Source organism: Etheostoma spectabile, unplaced genomic scaffold, assembly GCF_008692095.1.
Source record: "Etheostoma spectabile isolate EspeVRDwgs_2016 unplaced genomic scaffold, UIUC_Espe_1.0 scaffold00018246, whole genome shotgun sequence".
In the NCBI taxonomy this organism is placed as follows: domain Eukaryota; kingdom Metazoa; phylum Chordata; class Actinopteri; order Perciformes; family Percidae; genus Etheostoma; species Etheostoma spectabile.
The window spans coordinates 35,858-53,523 of NW_022604175.1; the positions used below are offsets into that span (position 1 = coordinate 35,858).

General features: G+C 47.0%; 14 non-coding genes and 1 pseudogene across 14 annotated transcripts; 8 read left to right on the forward strand and 7 right to left on the reverse strand.

Annotated features, from left to right (window-relative positions):
• Nucleotides 1-243: 243 nt before the first annotated feature.
• trnad-guc (transfer RNA aspartic acid (anticodon GUC)) lies at nucleotides 244-315 on the reverse strand. The gene has a single exon. It is a non-coding gene; the product is annotated as a tRNA-Asp (tRNA).
• A 259-nt stretch (nucleotides 316-574) lies between these two features.
• On the forward strand, nucleotides 575-647 carry trnav-cac (transfer RNA valine (anticodon CAC)). The gene has a single exon. It is a non-coding gene; the product is annotated as a tRNA-Val (tRNA).
• A 1,340-nt stretch (nucleotides 648-1,987) lies between these two features.
• On the reverse strand, nucleotides 1,988-2,059 carry trnad-guc (transfer RNA aspartic acid (anticodon GUC)). Its single transcript has one exon. It is a non-coding gene; the product is annotated as a tRNA-Asp (tRNA).
• A 259-nt stretch (nucleotides 2,060-2,318) lies between these two features.
• On the forward strand, nucleotides 2,319-2,391 carry trnav-cac (transfer RNA valine (anticodon CAC)). The gene has a single exon. It is a non-coding gene; the product is annotated as a tRNA-Val (tRNA).
• Nucleotides 2,392-3,731: 1,340 nt separating this feature from the next.
• trnad-guc (transfer RNA aspartic acid (anticodon GUC)) lies at nucleotides 3,732-3,803 on the reverse strand. Its single transcript has one exon. It is a non-coding gene; the product is annotated as a tRNA-Asp (tRNA).
• Nucleotides 3,804-4,062: 259 nt separating this feature from the next.
• trnav-cac (transfer RNA valine (anticodon CAC)) lies at nucleotides 4,063-4,135 on the forward strand. Its single transcript has one exon. It is a non-coding gene; the product is annotated as a tRNA-Val (tRNA).
• A 1,340-nt stretch (nucleotides 4,136-5,475) lies between these two features.
• trnad-guc (transfer RNA aspartic acid (anticodon GUC)) lies at nucleotides 5,476-5,547 on the reverse strand. Its single transcript has one exon. It is a non-coding gene; the product is annotated as a tRNA-Asp (tRNA).
• Nucleotides 5,548-5,806: 259 nt separating this feature from the next.
• trnav-cac (transfer RNA valine (anticodon CAC)) lies at nucleotides 5,807-5,879 on the forward strand. The gene has a single exon. It is a non-coding gene; the product is annotated as a tRNA-Val (tRNA).
• Nucleotides 5,880-7,219: 1,340 nt separating this feature from the next.
• Nucleotides 7,220-7,291, reverse strand: trnad-guc (transfer RNA aspartic acid (anticodon GUC)). The gene has a single exon. It is a non-coding gene; the product is annotated as a tRNA-Asp (tRNA).
• A 259-nt stretch (nucleotides 7,292-7,550) lies between these two features.
• Nucleotides 7,551-7,623, forward strand: trnav-cac (transfer RNA valine (anticodon CAC)). Its single transcript has one exon. It is a non-coding gene; the product is annotated as a tRNA-Val (tRNA).
• A 1,340-nt stretch (nucleotides 7,624-8,963) lies between these two features.
• trnad-guc (transfer RNA aspartic acid (anticodon GUC)) lies at nucleotides 8,964-9,035 on the reverse strand. Its single transcript has one exon. It is a non-coding gene; the product is annotated as a tRNA-Asp (tRNA).
• Nucleotides 9,036-9,294: 259 nt separating this feature from the next.
• Nucleotides 9,295-9,367, forward strand: trnav-cac (transfer RNA valine (anticodon CAC)). Its single transcript has one exon. It is a non-coding gene; the product is annotated as a tRNA-Val (tRNA).
• Nucleotides 9,368-10,707: 1,340 nt separating this feature from the next.
• On the reverse strand, nucleotides 10,708-10,779 carry trnad-guc (transfer RNA aspartic acid (anticodon GUC)). Its single transcript has one exon. It is a non-coding gene; the product is annotated as a tRNA-Asp (tRNA).
• A 259-nt stretch (nucleotides 10,780-11,038) lies between these two features.
• Nucleotides 11,039-11,110, forward strand: trnav-cac (transfer RNA valine (anticodon CAC)). The gene has a single exon. It is a non-coding gene; the product is annotated as a tRNA-Val (tRNA).
• A 3,050-nt stretch (nucleotides 11,111-14,160) lies between these two features.
• LOC116679739 (piggyBac transposable element-derived protein 4-like) lies at nucleotides 14,161-16,307 on the forward strand (annotated as a pseudogene).
• The last annotated feature ends 1,359 nt before the right edge of the window (nucleotides 16,308-17,666 follow it).

Sequence of the window (17,666 nt, forward strand, 5' to 3'; positions counted from 1 at the left end):
TAACCTTCAAAGAACAGGAAAGGAATTATAAGGTGCCCAGACTTGACACTCTCCCACCTCCTGCTGGGCCTTGTGATGTGCTCTTTCCATCACTTCACAAGATTCCCATTCAGGATCAGGAGTTCTCCTCCCATGCTGAACACAGCCTGAGCCAAGGCCCAATTTCCCCTCTAGAGTAGTCCAACGCGTTTGCCGGGACTTCCTCGAGGCCTTGTAACATTGGTTAGCGGCTGGTAGAAAATTCTCCCCGTCGGGGAATCGAACCCCGATCTTCCGCGTGACAGGCGGAGATACTGTCCATTATACTAACGAGGAATGCCTAAGCTTCATATTTGGCACATCAAGAAATAGGTGGCGCTATTCCAGCATTCAGGCCACAGTCAATACATGTGGATATATTTAAGTTTACTACATATTCGCTGGCATTCAAATCCATGACAAAGCATCTGTGACTGAATCCAGTTTAAAATCGCTATGTGTCAAAAATTAACATGTCTAACAGCATTGTAAACATTTGCAGTAAAATATAAATGGTATATTTCCGCATGAACATGCAGAAAGACCACTTTCATCAGTTTCCGTAGTGTAGTGGTTATCACGTTCGCCTCACACGCGAAAGGTCCCCTGTTCGAAACAGGGCGGAAACACATTTCTTTGTTTGTATTGACTTCGTACGGTTAAACTCTCGAGACCGTCACTGAAAAATCTCCCTGTTGTTAAATCGTGGCCAGGCCTACCGAAGTTTCCACAGTGCAGTAGTAATCACATTCAGGAACTCAGCAATACGCCGTTTAAAAATGATGCAGAAAAAATAGTCAATGCACTTGTTACTTCTAAGCTGGATTACTCCAATTCTTTATCATCAGGCTGCTCGAAAAAGTCCATGAAGACTCTTCAGCTGATCCAGAATGCTGCAGCACATGTTCTGACTGGAACCAGGAAAAGAAATCTCATCTCTCCTGTTTAAGCTTCTCTGCATTGGCTTCCTAGTGTTTGCTCTTGGTGGGAATTGTTGGGTTTCTGTAAATAAAATCACAGAGTATGGTCTGGACCTGCTCTTTTATGAAAAGCACAGTTAGATAACTCTTGTTGTGATTTGGCGCAGTATAAGTAAAATTGAATTGAATTGAATTGAATTACCTGAACCTCAACTTCCTAGCCTCATAGTTAACGGTTTACGTTCCTGGATCCGTCTTACATTCCTGCTGTCTGCCTACGTTCCCAGATCCTGAGGTAGGTGATCATATCGTCACTGAAAACATATCTTCAATAGCAGGATCATCCTCAATCCTTTTGTAAAACCTTTGTCTTTCTTGGAGTATATTCACTCTAATACTTTCTTAACAAATGCATATCTTTTGCTATGGTTAGATCTCGTATCCAAACTACTCTGGCAGATGTAGTAGTGTCGATGTAGCCTTGAGAAATAATTAGCAGCTGGTAGATAAAACTCCCCATCGGGAAATGAAACCCCAGTATTCCGTGTGACAGGCGGAGGCGGTCATCCAAAGTTTCATTAGGATTGTAGTCTTTGTGTTGGAACAAGTTGCACTATTTAAAAACATGCCTTTGAGATACAAGAACTTCTTCGCTTGGGACAGCAACTGACTCCCAACCCAATGGGAGCAATCCTGCGCTTTCAGATTTGGAGGGGCTGACTTTCATCCCATTTGCTTGACATTGGGCATCAGTCTGCCCCAGTGGGCGCTGTAGATCACTGCTTGATGAAGCCAACAGAACCACATAACCTTCAAAGAACAGGAAAGGAATTATAAGGTGCCCAGACTTGACACTCTCCCACCTCCTGCTGGGCCTTGTGATGTGCTCTTTCCATCACTTCACAAGATTCCCATTCAGGATCAGGAGTTCTCCTCCCATGCTGAACACAGCCTGAGCCAAGGCCCAATTTCCCCTCTAGAGTAGTCCAACGCGTTTGCCGGGACTTCCTCGAGGCCTTGTAACATTGGTTAGCGGCTGGTAGAAAATTCTCCCCGTCGGGGAATCGAACCCCGATCTTCCGCGTGACAGGCGGAGATACTGTCCATTATACTAACGAGGAATGCCTAAGCTTCATATTTGGCACATCAAGAAATAGGTGGCGCTATTCCAGCATTCAGGCCACAGTCAATACATGTGGATATATTTAAGTTTACTACATATTCGCTGGCATTCAAATCCATGACAAAGCATCTGTGACTGAATCCAGTTTAAAATTGCTATGTGTCAAAAATTAACATGTCTAACAGCATTGTAAACATTTGCAGTAAAATATAAATGGTATATTTCCGCATGAACATGCAGAAAGACCACTTTCGTCAGTTTCCGTAGTGTAGTGGTTATCACGTTCGCCTCACACGCGAAAGGTCCCCTGTTCGAAACAGGGCGGAAACACATTTCTTTGTTTGTATTGACTTCGTACGGTTAAACTCTCGAGACCGTCACTGAAAAATCTCCCTGTTGTTAAATCGTGGCCAGGCCTACCGAAGTTTCCACAGTGCAGTAGTAATCACATTCAGGAACTCAGCAATACGCCGTTTAAAAATGATGCAGAAAAAATAGTCAATGCACTTGTTACTTCTAAGCTGGATTACTCCAATTCTTTATCATCAGGCTGCTCGAAAAAGTCCATGAAGACTCTTCAGCTGATCCAGAATGCTGCAGCACATGTTCTGACTGGAACCAGGAAAAGAAATCTCATCTCTCCTGTTTAAGCTTCTCTGCATTGGCTTCCTAGTGTTTGCTCTTGGTGGGAATTGTTGGGTTTCTGTAAATAAAATCACAGAGTATGGTCTGGACCTGCTCTTTTATGAAAAGCACAGTTAGATAACTCTTGTTGTGATTTGGCGCAGTATAAGTAAAATTGAATTGAATTGAATTGAATTACCTGAACCTCAACTTCCTAGCCTCATAGTTAACGGTTTACGTTCCTGGATCCGTCTTACATTCCTGCTGTCTGCCTACGTTCCCAGATCCTGAGGTAGGTGATCATATCGTCACTGAAAACATATCTTCAATAGCAGGATCATCCTCAATCCTTTTGTAAAACCTTTGTCTTTCTTGGAGTATATTCACTCTAATACTTTCTTAACAAATGCATATCTTTTGCTATGGTTAGATCTCGTATCCAAACTACTCTGGCAGATGTAGTAGTGTCGATGTAGCCTTGAGAAATAATTAGCAGCTGGTAGATAAAACTCCCCATCGGGAAATGAAACCCCAGTATTCCGTGTGACAGGCGGAGGCGGTCATCCAAAGTTTCATTAGGATTGTAGTCTTTGTGTTGGAACAAGTTGCACTATTTAAAAACATGCCTTTGAGATACAAGAACTTCTTCGCTTGGGACAGCAACTGACTCCCAACCCAATGGGAGCAATCCTGCGCTTTCAGATTTGGAGGGGCTGACTTTCATCCCATTTGCTTGACATTGGGCATCAGTCTGCCCCAGTGGGCGCTGTAGATCACTGCTTGATGAAGCCAACAGAACCACATAACCTTCAAAGAACAGGAAAGGAATTATAAGGTGCCCAGACTTGACACTCTCCCACCTCCTGCTGGGCCTTGTGATGTGCTCTTTCCATCACTTCACAAGATTCCCATTCAGGATCAGGAGTTCTCCTCCCATGCTGAACACAGCCTGAGCCAAGGCCCAATTTCCCCTCTAGAGTAGTCCAACGCGTTTGCCGGGACTTCCTCGAGGCCTTGTAACATTGGTTAGCGGCTGGTAGAAAATTCTCCCCGTCGGGGAATCGAACCCCGATCTTCCGCGTGACAGGCGGAGATACTGTCCATTATACTAACGAGGAATGCCTAAGCTTCATATTTGGCACATCAAGAAATAGGTGGCGCTATTCCAGCATTCAGGCCACAGTCAATACATGTGGATATATTTAAGTTTACTACATATTCGCTGGCATTCAAATCCATGACAAAGCATCTGTGACTGAATCCAGTTTAAAATTGCTATGTGTCAAAAATTAACATGTCTAACAGCATTGTAAACATTTGCAGTAAAATATAAATGGTATATTTCCGCATGAACATGCAGAAAGACCACTTTCGTCAGTTTCCGTAGTGTAGTGGTTATCACGTTCGCCTCACACGCGAAAGGTCCCCTGTTCGAAACAGGGCGGAAACACATTTCTTTGTTTGTATTGACTTCGTACGGTTAAACTCTCAAGACCGTCACTGAAAAATCTCCCTGTTGTTAAATCGTGGCCAGGCCTACCGAAGTTTCCACAGTGCAGTAGTAATCACATTCAGGAACTCAGCAATACGCCGTTTAAAAATGATGCAGAAAAAATAGTCAATGCACTTGTTACTTCTAAGCTGGATTACTCCAATTCTTTATCATCAGGCTGCTCGAAAAAGTCCATGAAGACTCTTCAGCTGATCCAGAATGCTGCAGCACATGTTCTGACTGGAACCAGGAAAAGAAATCTCATCTCTCCTGTTTAAGCTTCTCTGCATTGGCTTCCTAGTGTTTGCTCTTGGTGGGAATTGTTGGGTTTCTGTAAATAAAATCACAGAGTATGGTCTGGACCTGCTCTTTTATGAAAAGCACAGTTAGATAACTCTTGTTGTGATTTGGCGCAGTATAAGTAAAATTGAATTGAATTGAATTGAATTACCTGAACCTCAACTTCCTAGCCTCATAGTTAACGGTTTACGTTCCTGGATCCGTCTTACATTCCTGCTGTCTGCCTACGTTCCCAGATCCTGAGGTAGGTGATCATATCGTCACTGAAAACATATCTTCAATAGCAGGATCATCCTCAATCCTTTTGTAAAACCTTTGTCTTTCTTGGAGTATATTCACTCTAATACTTTCTTAACAAATGCATATCTTTTGCTATGGTTAGATCTCGTATCCAAACTACTCTGGCAGATGTAGTAGTGTCGATGTAGCCTTGAGAAATAATTAGCAGCTGGTAGATAAAACTCCCCATCGGGAAATGAAACCCCAGTATTCCGTGTGACAGGCGGAGGCGGTCATCCAAAGTTTCATTAGGATTGTAGTCTTTGTGTTGGAACAAGTTGCACTATTTAAAAACATGCCTTTGAGATACAAGAACTTCTTCGCTTGGGACAGCAACTGACTCCCAACCCAATGGGAGCAATCCTGCGCTTTCAGATTTGGAGGGGCTGACTTTCATCCCATTTGCTTGACATTGGGCATCAGTCTGCCCCAGTGGGCGCTGTAGATCACTGCTTGATGAAGCCAACAGAACCACATAACCTTCAAAGAACAGGAAAGGAATTATAAGGTGCCCAGACTTGACACTCTCCCACCTCCTGCTGGGCCTTGTGATGTGCTCTTTCCATCACTTCACAAGATTCCCATTCAGGATCAGGAGTTCTCCTCCCATGCTGAACACAGCCTGAGCCAAGGCCCAATTTCCCCTCTAGAGTAGTCCAACGCGTTTGCCGGGACTTCCTCGAGGCCTTGTAACATTGGTTAGCGGCTGGTAGAAAATTCTCCCCGTCGGGGAATCGAACCCCGATCTTCCGCGTGACAGGCGGAGATACTGTCCATTATACTAACGAGGAATGCCTAAGCTTCATATTTGGCACATCAAGAAATAGGTGGCGCTATTCCAGCATTCAGGCCACAGTCAATACATGTGGATATATTTAAGTTTACTACATATTCGCTGGCATTCAAATCCATGACAAAGCATCTGTGACTGAATCCAGTTTAAAATTGCTATGTGTCAAAAATTAACATGTCTAACAGCATTGTAAACATTTGCAGTAAAATATAAATGGTATATTTCCGCATGAACATGCAGAAAGACCACTTTCGTCAGTTTCCGTAGTGTAGTGGTTATCACGTTCGCCTCACACGCGAAAGGTCCCCTGTTCGAAACAGGGCGGAAACACATTTCTTTGTTTGTATTGACTTCGTACGGTTAAACTCTCGAGACCGTCACTGAAAAATCTCCCTGTTGTTAAATCGTGGCCAGGCCTACCGAAGTTTCCACAGTGCAGTAGTAATCACATTCAGGAACTCAGCAATACGCCGTTTAAAAATGATGCAGAAAAAATAGTCAATGCACTTGTTACTTCTAAGCTGGATTACTCCAATTCTTTATCATCAGGCTGCTCGAAAAAGTCCATGAAGACTCTTCAGCTGATCCAGAATGCTGCAGCACATGTTCTGACTGGAACCAGGAAAAGAAATCTCATCTCTCCTGTTTAAGCTTCTCTGCATTGGCTTCCTAGTGTTTGCTCTTGGTGGGAATTGTTGGGTTTCTGTAAATAAAATCACAGAGTATGGTCTGGACCTGCTCTTTTATGAAAAGCACAGTTAGATAACTCTTGTTGTGATTTGGCGCAGTATAAGTAAAATTGAATTGAATTGAATTGAATTACCTGAACCTCAACTTCCTAGCCTCATAGTTAACGGTTTACGTTCCTGGATCCGTCTTACATTCCTGCTGTCTGCCTACGTTCCCAGATCCTGAGGTAGGTGATCATATCGTCACTGAAAACATATCTTCAATAGCAGGATCATCCTCAATCCTTTTGTAAAACCTTTGTCTTTCTTGGAGTATATTCACTCTAATACTTTCTTAACAAATGCATATCTTTTGCTATGGTTAGATCTCGTATCCAAACTACTCTGGCAGATGTAGTAGTGTCGATGTAGCCTTGAGAAATAATTAGCAGCTGGTAGATAAAACTCCCCATCGGGAAATGAAACCCCAGTATTCCGTGTGACAGGCGGAGGCGGTCATCCAAAGTTTCATTAGGATTGTAGTCTTTGTGTTGGAACAAGTTGCACTATTTAAAAACATGCCTTTGAGATACAAGAACTTCTTCGCTTGGGACAGCAACTGACTCCCAACCCAATGGGAGCAATCCTGCGCTTTCAGATTTGGAGGGGCTGACTTTCATCCCATTTGCTTGACATTGGGCATCAGTCTGCCCCAGTGGGCGCTGTAGATCACTGCTTGATGAAGCCAACAGAACCACATAACCTTCAAAGAACAGGAAAGGAATTATAAGGTGCCCAGACTTGACACTCTCCCACCTCCTGCTGGGCCTTGTGATGTGCTCTTTCCATCACTTCACAAGATTCCCATTCAGGATCAGGAGTTCTCCTCCCATGCTGAACACAGCCTGAGCCAAGGCCCAATTTCCCCTCTAGAGTAGTCCAACGCGTTTGCCGGGACTTCCTCGAGGCCTTGTAACATTGGTTAGCGGCTGGTAGAAAATTCTCCCCGTCGGGGAATCGAACCCCGATCTTCCGCGTGACAGGCGGAGATACTGTCCATTATACTAACGAGGAATGCCTAAGCTTAATATTTGGCACATCAAGAAATAGGTGGCGCTATTCCAGCATTCAGGCCACAGTCAATACATGTGGATATATTTAAGTTTACTACATATTCGCTGGCATTCAAATCCATGACAAAGCATCTGTGACTGAATCCAGTTTAAAATCGCTATGTGTCAAAAATTAACATGTCTAACAGCATTGTAAACATTTGCAGTAAAATATAAATGGTATATTTCCGCATGAACATGCAGAAAGACCACTTTCATCAGTTTCCGTAGTGTAGTGGTTATCACGTTCGCCTCACACGCGAAAGGTCCCCTGTTCGAAACAGGGCGGAAACACATTTCTTTGTTTGTATTGACTTCGTACGGTTAAACTCTCAAGACCGTCACTGAAAAATCTCCCTGTTGTTAAATCGTGGCCAGGCCTACCGAAGTTTCCACAGTGCAGTAGTAATCACATTCAGGAACTCAGCAATACGCCGTTTAAAAATGATGCAGAAAAAATAGTCAATGCACTTGTTACTTCTAAGCTGGATTACTCCAATTCTTTATCATCAGGCTGCTCGAAAAAGTCCATGAAGACTCTTCAGCTGATCCAGAATGCTGCAGCACATGTTCTGACTGGAACCAGGAAAAGAAATCTCATCTCTCCTGTTTAAGCTTCTCTGCATTGGCTTCCTAGTGTTTGCTCTTGGTGGGAATTGTTGGGTTTCTGTAAATAAAATCACAGAGTATGGTCTGGACCTGCTCTTTTATGAAAAGCACAGTTAGATAACTCTTGTTGTGATTTGGCGCAGTATAAGTAAAATTGAATTGAATTGAATTGAATTACCTGAACCTCAACTTCCTAGCCTCATAGTTAACGGTTTACGTTCCTGGATCCGTCTTACATTCCTGCTGTCTGCCTACGTTCCCAGATCCTGAGGTAGGTGATCATATCGTCACTGAAAACATATCTTCAATAGCAGGATCATCCTCAATCCTTTTGTAAAACCTTTGTCTTTCTTGGAGTATATTCACTCTAATACTTTCTTAACAAATGCATATCTTTTGCTATGGTTAGATCTCGTATCCAAACTACTCTGGCAGATGTAGTAGTGTCGATGTAGCCTTGAGAAATAATTAGCAGCTGGTAGATAAAACTCCCCATCGGGAAATGAAACCCCAGTATTCCGTGTGACAGGCGGAGGCGGTCATCCAAAGTTTCATTAGGATTGTAGTCTTTGTGTTGGAACAAGTTGCACTATTTAAAAACATGCCTTTGAGATACAAGAACTTCTTCGCTTGGGACAGCAACTGACTCCCAACCCAATGGGAGCAATCCTGCGCTTTCAGATTTGGAGGGGCTGACTTTCATCCCATTTGCTTGACATTGGGCATCAGTCTGCCCCAGTGGGCGCTGTAGATCACTGCTTGATGAAGCCAACAGAACCACATAACCTTCAAAGAACAGGAAAGGAATTATAAGGTGCCCAGACTTGACACTCTCCCACCTCCTGCTGGGCCTTGTGATGTGCTCTTTCCATCACTTCACAAGATTCCCATTCAGGATCAGGAGTTCTCCTCCCATGCTGAACACAGCCTGAGCCAAGGCCCAATTTCCCCTCTAGAGTAGTCCAACGCGTTTGCCGGGACTTCCTCGAGGCCTTGTAACATTGGTTAGCGGCTGGTAGAAAATTCTCCCCGTCGGGGAATCGAACCCCGATCTTCCGCGTGACAGGCGGAGATACTGTCCATTATACTAACGAGGAATGCCTAAGCTTCATATTTGGCACATCAAGAAATAGGTGGCGCTATTCCAGCATTCAGGCCACAGTCAATACATGTGGATATATTTAAGTTTACTACATATTCGCTGGCATTCAAATCCATGACAAAGCATCTGTGACTGAATCCAGTTTAAAATTGCTATGTGTCAAAAATTAACATGTCTAACAGCATTGTAAACATTTGCAGTAAAATATAAATGGTATATTTCCGCATGAACATGCAGAAAGACCACTTTCGTCAGTTTCCGTAGTGTAGTGGTTATCACGTTCGCCTCACACGCGAAAGGTCCCCTGTTCGAAACAGGGCGGAAACACATTTCTTTGTTTGTATTGACTTCGTACGGTTAAACTCTCGAGACCGTCACTGAAAAATCTCCCTGTTGTTAAATCGTGGCCAGGCCTACCGAAGTTTCCACAGTGCAGTAGTAATCACATTCAGGAACTCAGCAATACGCCGTTTAAAAATGATGCAGAAAAAATAGTCAATGCACTTGTTACTTCTAAGCTGGATTACTCCAATTCTTTATCATCAGGGTGCTCGAAAAAGTCCATGAAGACTCTTCAGCTGATCCAGAATGCTGCAGCACATGTTCTGACTGGAACCAGGAAAAGAAATCTCATCTCTCCTGTTTAAGCTTCTCTGCATTGGCTTCCTAGTGTTTGCTCTTGGTGGGAATTGTTGGGTTTCTGTAAATAAAATCACAGAGTATGGTCTGGACCTGCTCTTTTATGAAAAGCACAGTTAGATAACTCTTGTTGTGATTTGGCGCAGTATAAATAAAATTGAATTGAATTGAATTGAATTACCTGAACCTCAACTTCCTAGCCTCATAGTTAACGGTTTACGTTCCTGGATCCGTCTTACATTCCTGCTGTCTGCCTACGTTCCCAGATCCTGAGGTAGGTGATCATATCGTCACTGAAAACATATCTTCAATAGCAGGATCATCCTCAATCCTTTTGTAAAACCTTTGTCTTTCTTGGAGTATATTCACTCTAATACTTTCTTAACAAATGCATATCTTTTGCTATGGTTAGATCTCGTATCCAAACTACTCTGGCAGATGTAGTAGTGTCGATGTAGCCTTGAGAAATAATTAGCAGCTGGTAGATAAAACTCCCCATCGGGAAATGAAACCCCAGTATTCCGTGTGACAGGCGGAGGCGGTCATCCAAAGTTTCATTAGGATTGTAGTCTTTGTGTTGGAACAAGTTGCACTATTTAAAAACATGCCTTTGAGATACAAGAACTTCTTCGCTTGGGACAGCAACTGACTCCCAACCCAATGGGAGCAATCCTGCGCTTTCAGATTTGGAGGGGCTGACTTTCATCCCATTTGCTTGACATTGGGCATCAGTCTGCCCCAGTGGGCGCTGTAGATCACTGCTTGATGAAGCCAACAGAACCACATAACCTTCAAAGAACAGGAAAGGAATTATAAGGTGCCCAGACTTGACACTCTCCCACCTCCTGCTGGGCCTTGTGATGTGCTCTTTCCATCACTTCACAAGATTCCCATTCAGGATCAGGAGTTCTCCTCCCATGCTGAACACAGCCTGAGCCAAGGCCCAATTTCCCCTCTAGAGTAGTCCAACGCGTTTGCCGGGACTTCCTCGAGGCCTTGTAACATTGGTTAGCGGCTGGTAGAAAATTCTCCCCGTCGGGGAATCGAACCCCGATCTTCCGCGTGACAGGCGGAGATACTGTCCATTATACTAACGAGGAATGCCTAAGCTTCATATTTGGCACATCAAGAAATAGGTGGCGCTATTCCAGCATTCAGGCCACAGTCAATACATGTGGATATATTTAAGTTTACTACATATTCGCTGGCATTCAAATCCATGACAAAGCATCTGTGACTGAATCCAGTTTAAAATTGCTATGTGTCAAAAATTAACATGTCTAACAGCATTGTAAACATTTGCAGTAAAATATAAATGGTATATTTCCGCATGAACATGCAGAAAGACCACTTTCGTCAGTTTCCGTAGTGTAGTGGTTATCACGTTCGCCTCACACGCGAAAGGTCCCCTGTTCGAAACGGGCGGAAACACATTTCTTTGTTTGTATTGACTTCGTACGGTTAAACTCTCGAGACCGTCACTGAAAAATCTCCCTGTTGTTAAATCGTGGCCAGGCCTACCGAAGTTTCCACAGTGCAGTAGTAATCACATTCAGGAACTCAGCAATACGCCGTTTAAAAATGATGCAGAAAAAATAGTCAATGCACTTGTTACTTCTAAGCTGGATTACTCCAATTCTTTATCATCAGGCTGCTCGAAAAAGTCCATGAATACTCTTCAGCTGATCCAGAATGCTGCAGCACATGTTCTGACTGGAACCAGGAAAAGAAATCTCATCTCTCCTGTTTAAGCTTCTCTGCATTGGCTTCCTAGTGTTTGCTCTTGGTGGGAATTGTTGGGTTTCTGTAAATAAAATCACAGAGTATGGTCTGGACCTGCTCTTTTATGAAAAGCACAGTTAGATAACTCTTGTTGTGATTTGGCGCAGTATAAGTAAAATTGAATTGAATTGAATTGAATTACCTGAACCTCAACTTCCTAGCCTCATAGTTAACGGTTTACGTTCCTGGATCCGTCTTACATTCCTGCTGTCTGCCTACGTTCCCAGATCCTGAGGTAGGTGATCATATCGTCACTGAAAACATATCTTCAATAGCAGGATCATCCTCAATCCTTTTGTAAAACCTTTGTCTTTCTTGGAGTATATTCACTCTAATACTTTCTTAACAAATGCATATCTTTTGCTATGGTTAGATCTCGTATCCAAACTACTCTGGCAGATGTAGTAGTGTCGATGTAGCCTTGAGAAATAATTAGCAGCTGGTAGATAAAACTCCCCATCGGGAAATGAAACCCCAGTATTCCGTGTGACAGGCGGAGGCGGTCATCCAAAGTTTCATTAGGATTGTAGTCTTTGTGTTGGAACAAGTTGCACTATTTAAAAACATGCCTTTGAGATACAAGAACTTCTTCGCTTGGGACAGCAACTGACTCCCAACCCAATGGGAGCAATCCTGCGCTTTCAGATTTGGAGGGGCTGACTTTCATCCCATTTGCTTGACATTGGGCATCAGTCTGCCCCAGTGGGCGCTGTAGATCACTGCTTGATGAAGCCAACAGAACCACATAACCTTCAAAGAACAGGAAAGGAATTATAAGGTGCCCAGACTTGACACTCTCCCACCTCCTGCTGGGCCTTGTGATGTGCTCTTTCCATCACTTCACAAGATTCCCATTCAGGATCAGGAGTTCTCCTCCCATGCTGAACACAGCCTGAGCCAAGGCCCAATTTCCCCTCTAGAGTAGTCCAACGCGTTCGTCCATAGGACCCTTGACATTGTCCTTCTGGTCCATAGGACCCTTGACATTGTCCTTCGGGTCCCCAGAACCCTTGACGTTGTCCCTCGGGTCCCTGGAACCCTTGACGTTGTCCTTCGGGTCCCAAGGACCCTTGACGTTGTCCTTCGGGTCTCAGGGACCCTTGACATTGTCCTTCGGGTCCCGGGGACCCTTGACGTTGTCCTTCGGGTCCATAGGACCCTTGACATTGTCCTTCGGGTCCATAGGACCCTTGACATTATCCTTCGGGTCCCCGGGACCCGTGGCATTAGCCTTGTGGGTCCCATGGACTCGTGGCATTGTCCTTCGGGTCCCAGAGACCCGTGGCATTGTCCTTCTCGTCCCAGAGACCCGTGGCCTTGTCCTTGCGGGTCCATAGGACCCTTGACATTGTCCTTCTGGTCCATAGGACCCTTGACATTGTCGTTCGGGTCCCCGGAACCGTTGACGTTATCCTTCGGGTCCCTGGAACCCTTGTTGTTGTCCTTCGGGTCCCAAGGACCCTTGACGTTGTCCTTCGGGTCTCAGGGACCCTTGACATTGTCCTTCGGGTCCCGGGGACCCTTGACGTTGTCCTTCAGGTCCATAGGACCCGCGACATTGTCCTTCGGGTCCCTGGGACCCGTGGCATTGTTCCTCAGGTCACGGGGACCCTTGATATTGTCCTTCGGGTCCCAGGGACCCGTGGCATTGTCCTTCGCGTCACAGAGACCCGTGGCATTGTCCTTGCGGGTCCATAGGACCCTTGACATTGTCCTTCTGGTCCATAGGACCCTTGACATTGTCCTTCGGGTCCCCGGAACCCTTGACGTTGTCCCTCGGGTCCCTGGAACCCTTGACGTTGTCCTTCGGGTCCCAAGGGACCTTGACTTTGTCCTTCGGGTCTCAGGGACCCGTCGCATTGTCCTTTGGGTCCAGAGGACCCTCGACGTTGTCCTTTGGGTCCCAGGGACCCGTGGCATTGTCCTTTGGGTCCAGAGGACCCTCGACGTTGTCCTTCGGGTCCCAGGGACCCGTGGCATCATCTTTTGGGTCCATAGGACCCTTGACGTTGTCCTTCGGGTCCCAGGGACCCGTGGCATTGTCTTTCGGGTCCATAAGACCCTAGACGTTGTCCTTCGGGTCCCTGGGACCCGTGACATTGTCCTTCGGGTCCCCGGGACCCGTGGCATTGGCCTTGCGGGTCCCATGGACCCGTGGCATTGTCCTTCGGGTCCCAGAGACCCGTGGCATTGTCCTTCGCGTCCCAGAGACCCGTGGCATTGTCTTTGCGGGTCCATAGGACCCTTGACATTGTCCTTCTGGTCCATAGGACCCTTGACATTGTTCTTCGGGTCCCTGGAACCCTTGACGTTGTCCCTCGGGTCCCAGGGACCCGTGGTACACTCAATCGGTTGTATTAGTTCTGCTACCCTCGCATCGTCCCGCCTTTGGGTCCCTGGGATCCTGGCCAGTGGCTTGTAGTTGTGGTAAAAACAGGAAAGGCAAAGGCGAGTGGAAAGGAAGGTTAAAAAAAGAAAACTAAAGGCTTGACATCTGTCTACTAATGATTTTTTTACACACACACACACACACACACACAATATATATACACTTTAGACACATTTGTCATCTTGTTTTGGACCTGTGCACTTTTTGCACGTGGCTCGGCACAGCCGGGTGAGCAGCTGCAGCATGGCCCGTCGTTTGACACTGGAGTTGAAGCTGCATTGGATTCCCTTGAGTGGCGGTGCCGCTCGCAATGTCCCCACTGAAGCCAAGGTACAAAACGGAGAAAACCCACAAGAGGACCAACGTGTACACGACCACAGCAGAGAAAAAGACTACTGCTGCTACGACGACGACGACAACGACACCAAAGATGATGACCAAGGCCAAGTGGACGTTGAAGTTCAAGACCAAGGAGGAGAACAAGTGAAGTGAATGAAGAAGAAGAAGAAGTAGAAAAAGAAGACGAAGAAGACGAAGAAGACGAAGAAGATGAAGAAGACGAAGAAGTAGAAGAAGAAGAAGAGGGTAGTGAAGATGAGGGGCAAGAGGAGGACGAGCAGGATGAGGAAACGTTTGTGTCAAAAGATGGCAAAATCAAATGGTCCTCGAAAACGTGTCATCCCAGTGTCCCAAGACCTCATTGCCACGCCACTGAAAAGGACAAACCCGACCAAGAAGAGGACACGACAGACGCTGCCGCCGCTGCTGCCGTGCTGCTGCTACAGCGCCCGGGACCCACAGAGTACGCCGCGGAACACGTCCACGACATAGTGTCTGCGTTTGGCCTGTTTGTCACGCGGCAAATCGAAGACATGGTTGTGGCCGCCACGAACCTCGAGGGTCAAAGGAGACGTACCACAGGCGGCAAGTGGAAAGCGATGGACGTCACAAACCTGCGAGGCTACCTCGGGCTGCTGCTCCTCGCGGGCGTGTACCGGTCCCGCAACGAGGCCTTGGAGAGCCTGTGGCACGAGGAGAGTGGCAGGGTCATTTTCCGCGCCACAATGCCAATCAAGCAGTTCCACGCGTACTTTAGACTGTTGCGATTTGACGACCGCGAGTCGAGAGCTGCCCACCGAGCCTCGGACAAACTGCAACTGTACGAGAGGTGTGGGACGAGTGGACGCGGCAGCTGCCTCGCCTCTACAACCCGGGCGCCGACGTGACGGTGGACGAGCAGCTGGTGCCCTTTTGAGGTGTTGTATTTTTTTTTTTTTTGCTTGGTTGTGTTTTTTGTACCTCTGCCGTACACTTGTCTTTCTTTGTGTGTGTGTGTGTGTGTGTTTGTGTTACATTTTTTCTTCCATCTCTATCCATCGTGTTCCATCTTCTTGTTTTGACACGCCACTTTCACAAGGTCGCTGCGCCTTCCGCCCGTACATGCCCAGCAAGCCCACCCGGTACGGACTCAAGTCGTGAGTGGCCTGCGACGCCGGCTCCGGCTACGCATGGCACATGCAGCTCTACACGGGCAAGTCCGTGAGCGGCACGCCCGAGAGGAATCTGGGCGCCCGTGTGGTGCTGGACCTGACAGAGGGCCTGAGGGGCCCGCGTAACGTGACGTGCGACAACTTTTTCACCTCCTACGCGCTGGCCCAGCGGCTGCTCGCCGAGCGGCTCCTCACCGTGGTGGGCACAATGCGCAAAAACAAGCCCGAGCTGCCGGGGGCGTTGCTCGCCACCAAGGGTCGTGCGGTCTTCTCGTCCAAGTTTGCCTTCACGCCCGTCGCCACTCTGGTGTCCTACGTGCCCAAGAAGCACAGGAACGTGGTGCTGCTGAGCACACTGCACACAGGGGATGCGGGCGTCGGCGCCGGCAGGCAAGCCAAACCTGACATCATTATCCACTACAACCACACCAAGGGCGGGGTGGACAACCTGGACAAGCTTGTGGGCACGTACAGCTGCCGCAGGAAGACAACGCGCTGGCCCCTTGCCGTGTTCCACAACATCCTCGACGTGTCTGCCTACAACGCCTTTGTGCTGTGGCGAGAGCTCAGGCCCGAGTGGATGCGCGGCAAGCTCAACAAGAGGAGGGCGTTCCTCGAGCAGTTGGGAAGGGCGCTTGTGAATCCGCTCATCGAGAGACGGCAGCGTCTGCCTCGCACGGACGCGTCCGCCGCACTTGTCAAAGCCGTCGTCACAGCGAGGAGGTCCTGTGGTGGTGGTGGCGATGGCGATGGCGACAGCGGCGGCGCTGGCACAGTCACAAGGGGCCTAGAGGAGCATGGGGATTCTGAACCGGACACACCAAGGGTGCAAAGCAAAAGGAAGCGGTGTCAGCTCTGTCCGGAGAGAAAGGACCGCAAATCACACATCGTTTGCGGTGGCTGCAAGAGATACATCTGTGGAAGCTGCACGCGGGCCTACTACTGTGCCGAGTGTGTTCGCCCGTAGCCTCTTGGCCCGTGTGGATGAGGCCCCGAACAAACCTTGAATCTGTTTGGAACACACACACACACACACACACACACACACAAAGAGACACACACACACAGACACACACACACACAGACACACAGACACACACACACACACAGACACACACACACAAAGAGACACACACACAGACACACACACACAGACACACACACACAGACACACACACACACACAGACAGACACACACACAACCTGGGTCCCAGGGACCCGAATGGCGAAGTTGAGGCCTCAAGGGTAGGAGAAAGAGGACATCGAACAAGGATGGGTCCCCGGGACCCCGGAGGATGGGGGGTCCCTGGGACCCATGGCATTGTCCTACGGGTTCCACGGGTCCCTGGGACCCGAAGACCCTTTGATGTTATCCTTTGGGTCCCAGGGACCCAGGGCATTGTCCTTTTGGGTCCCCAGGACCTTTACGTTGTCCTTTTGGGTCACAAGGACCCTTGACGTTGTCCTACGGGTCCCTGGGACCCATGGCATTGTCCTTCGGGTCCCTGGGACTCATGACATTGTCCTTCGGGTCCCTGGGACTCATGATATTGTCCTTCGGGTCCCTGGGACCCGTGGTGTTGTCCTTCAGGTCCCCGGGACCCCGGAGGATGGGGGCGCCACGGCAGTTGTGGGACGTACGTATAATGGCATGGAACATAAAACAGCGGGGTCTCTGAGACCCAAAGGATGAGGCCACGATGGTATTTGACATGGAATGAAAGCGGTGTCTCTGGATCCCGAAGCAGAACGGCTGGCTAGTACAAAAGGTCACATAAGCTAACCATGTCCCTGTGACACAAAGGACAATACAAGGGTTAATATTTGGTGCAAGCTATTTTTCAGAACAGTGATGGGGAATGAATTAGCCATTTCAAAATGTGTCCTCACCACATCAGCGTAAATGACAGCAAGGCATGGCAGTGGGCAACCTCAAGCAATTGTTGGTTTTGATAAAAGTAAAATGAATCAATGTCATTGTATTTGATAGGGACAGTATACAAGGCAATGATTGTGTTTTAATATTAAAGTTATGATCAGAGCAGTAATTTGTGCTAATTGATGAAGGCAAAGGTGGTCCCACCAAATATTGATTTGATTTAGAATTTTCTTCACTCACTTTGTATTTTGTTTATTGACAAGTATCACATGTCTATTTTTGAAAGCACTTGACAACACCTTTCAATGCCTAAGACTTCTGCCCAGTACGTGGGTCACTTTTGGTTTAAAGCAGCTGCTCAGCTACATTGTACTGAGCAGCTTCCAGGTGTGAGTGTGTAACTGTGTGAGGGCCTTCCTGCAAATGCTCTTGGGGAACTGATATGAA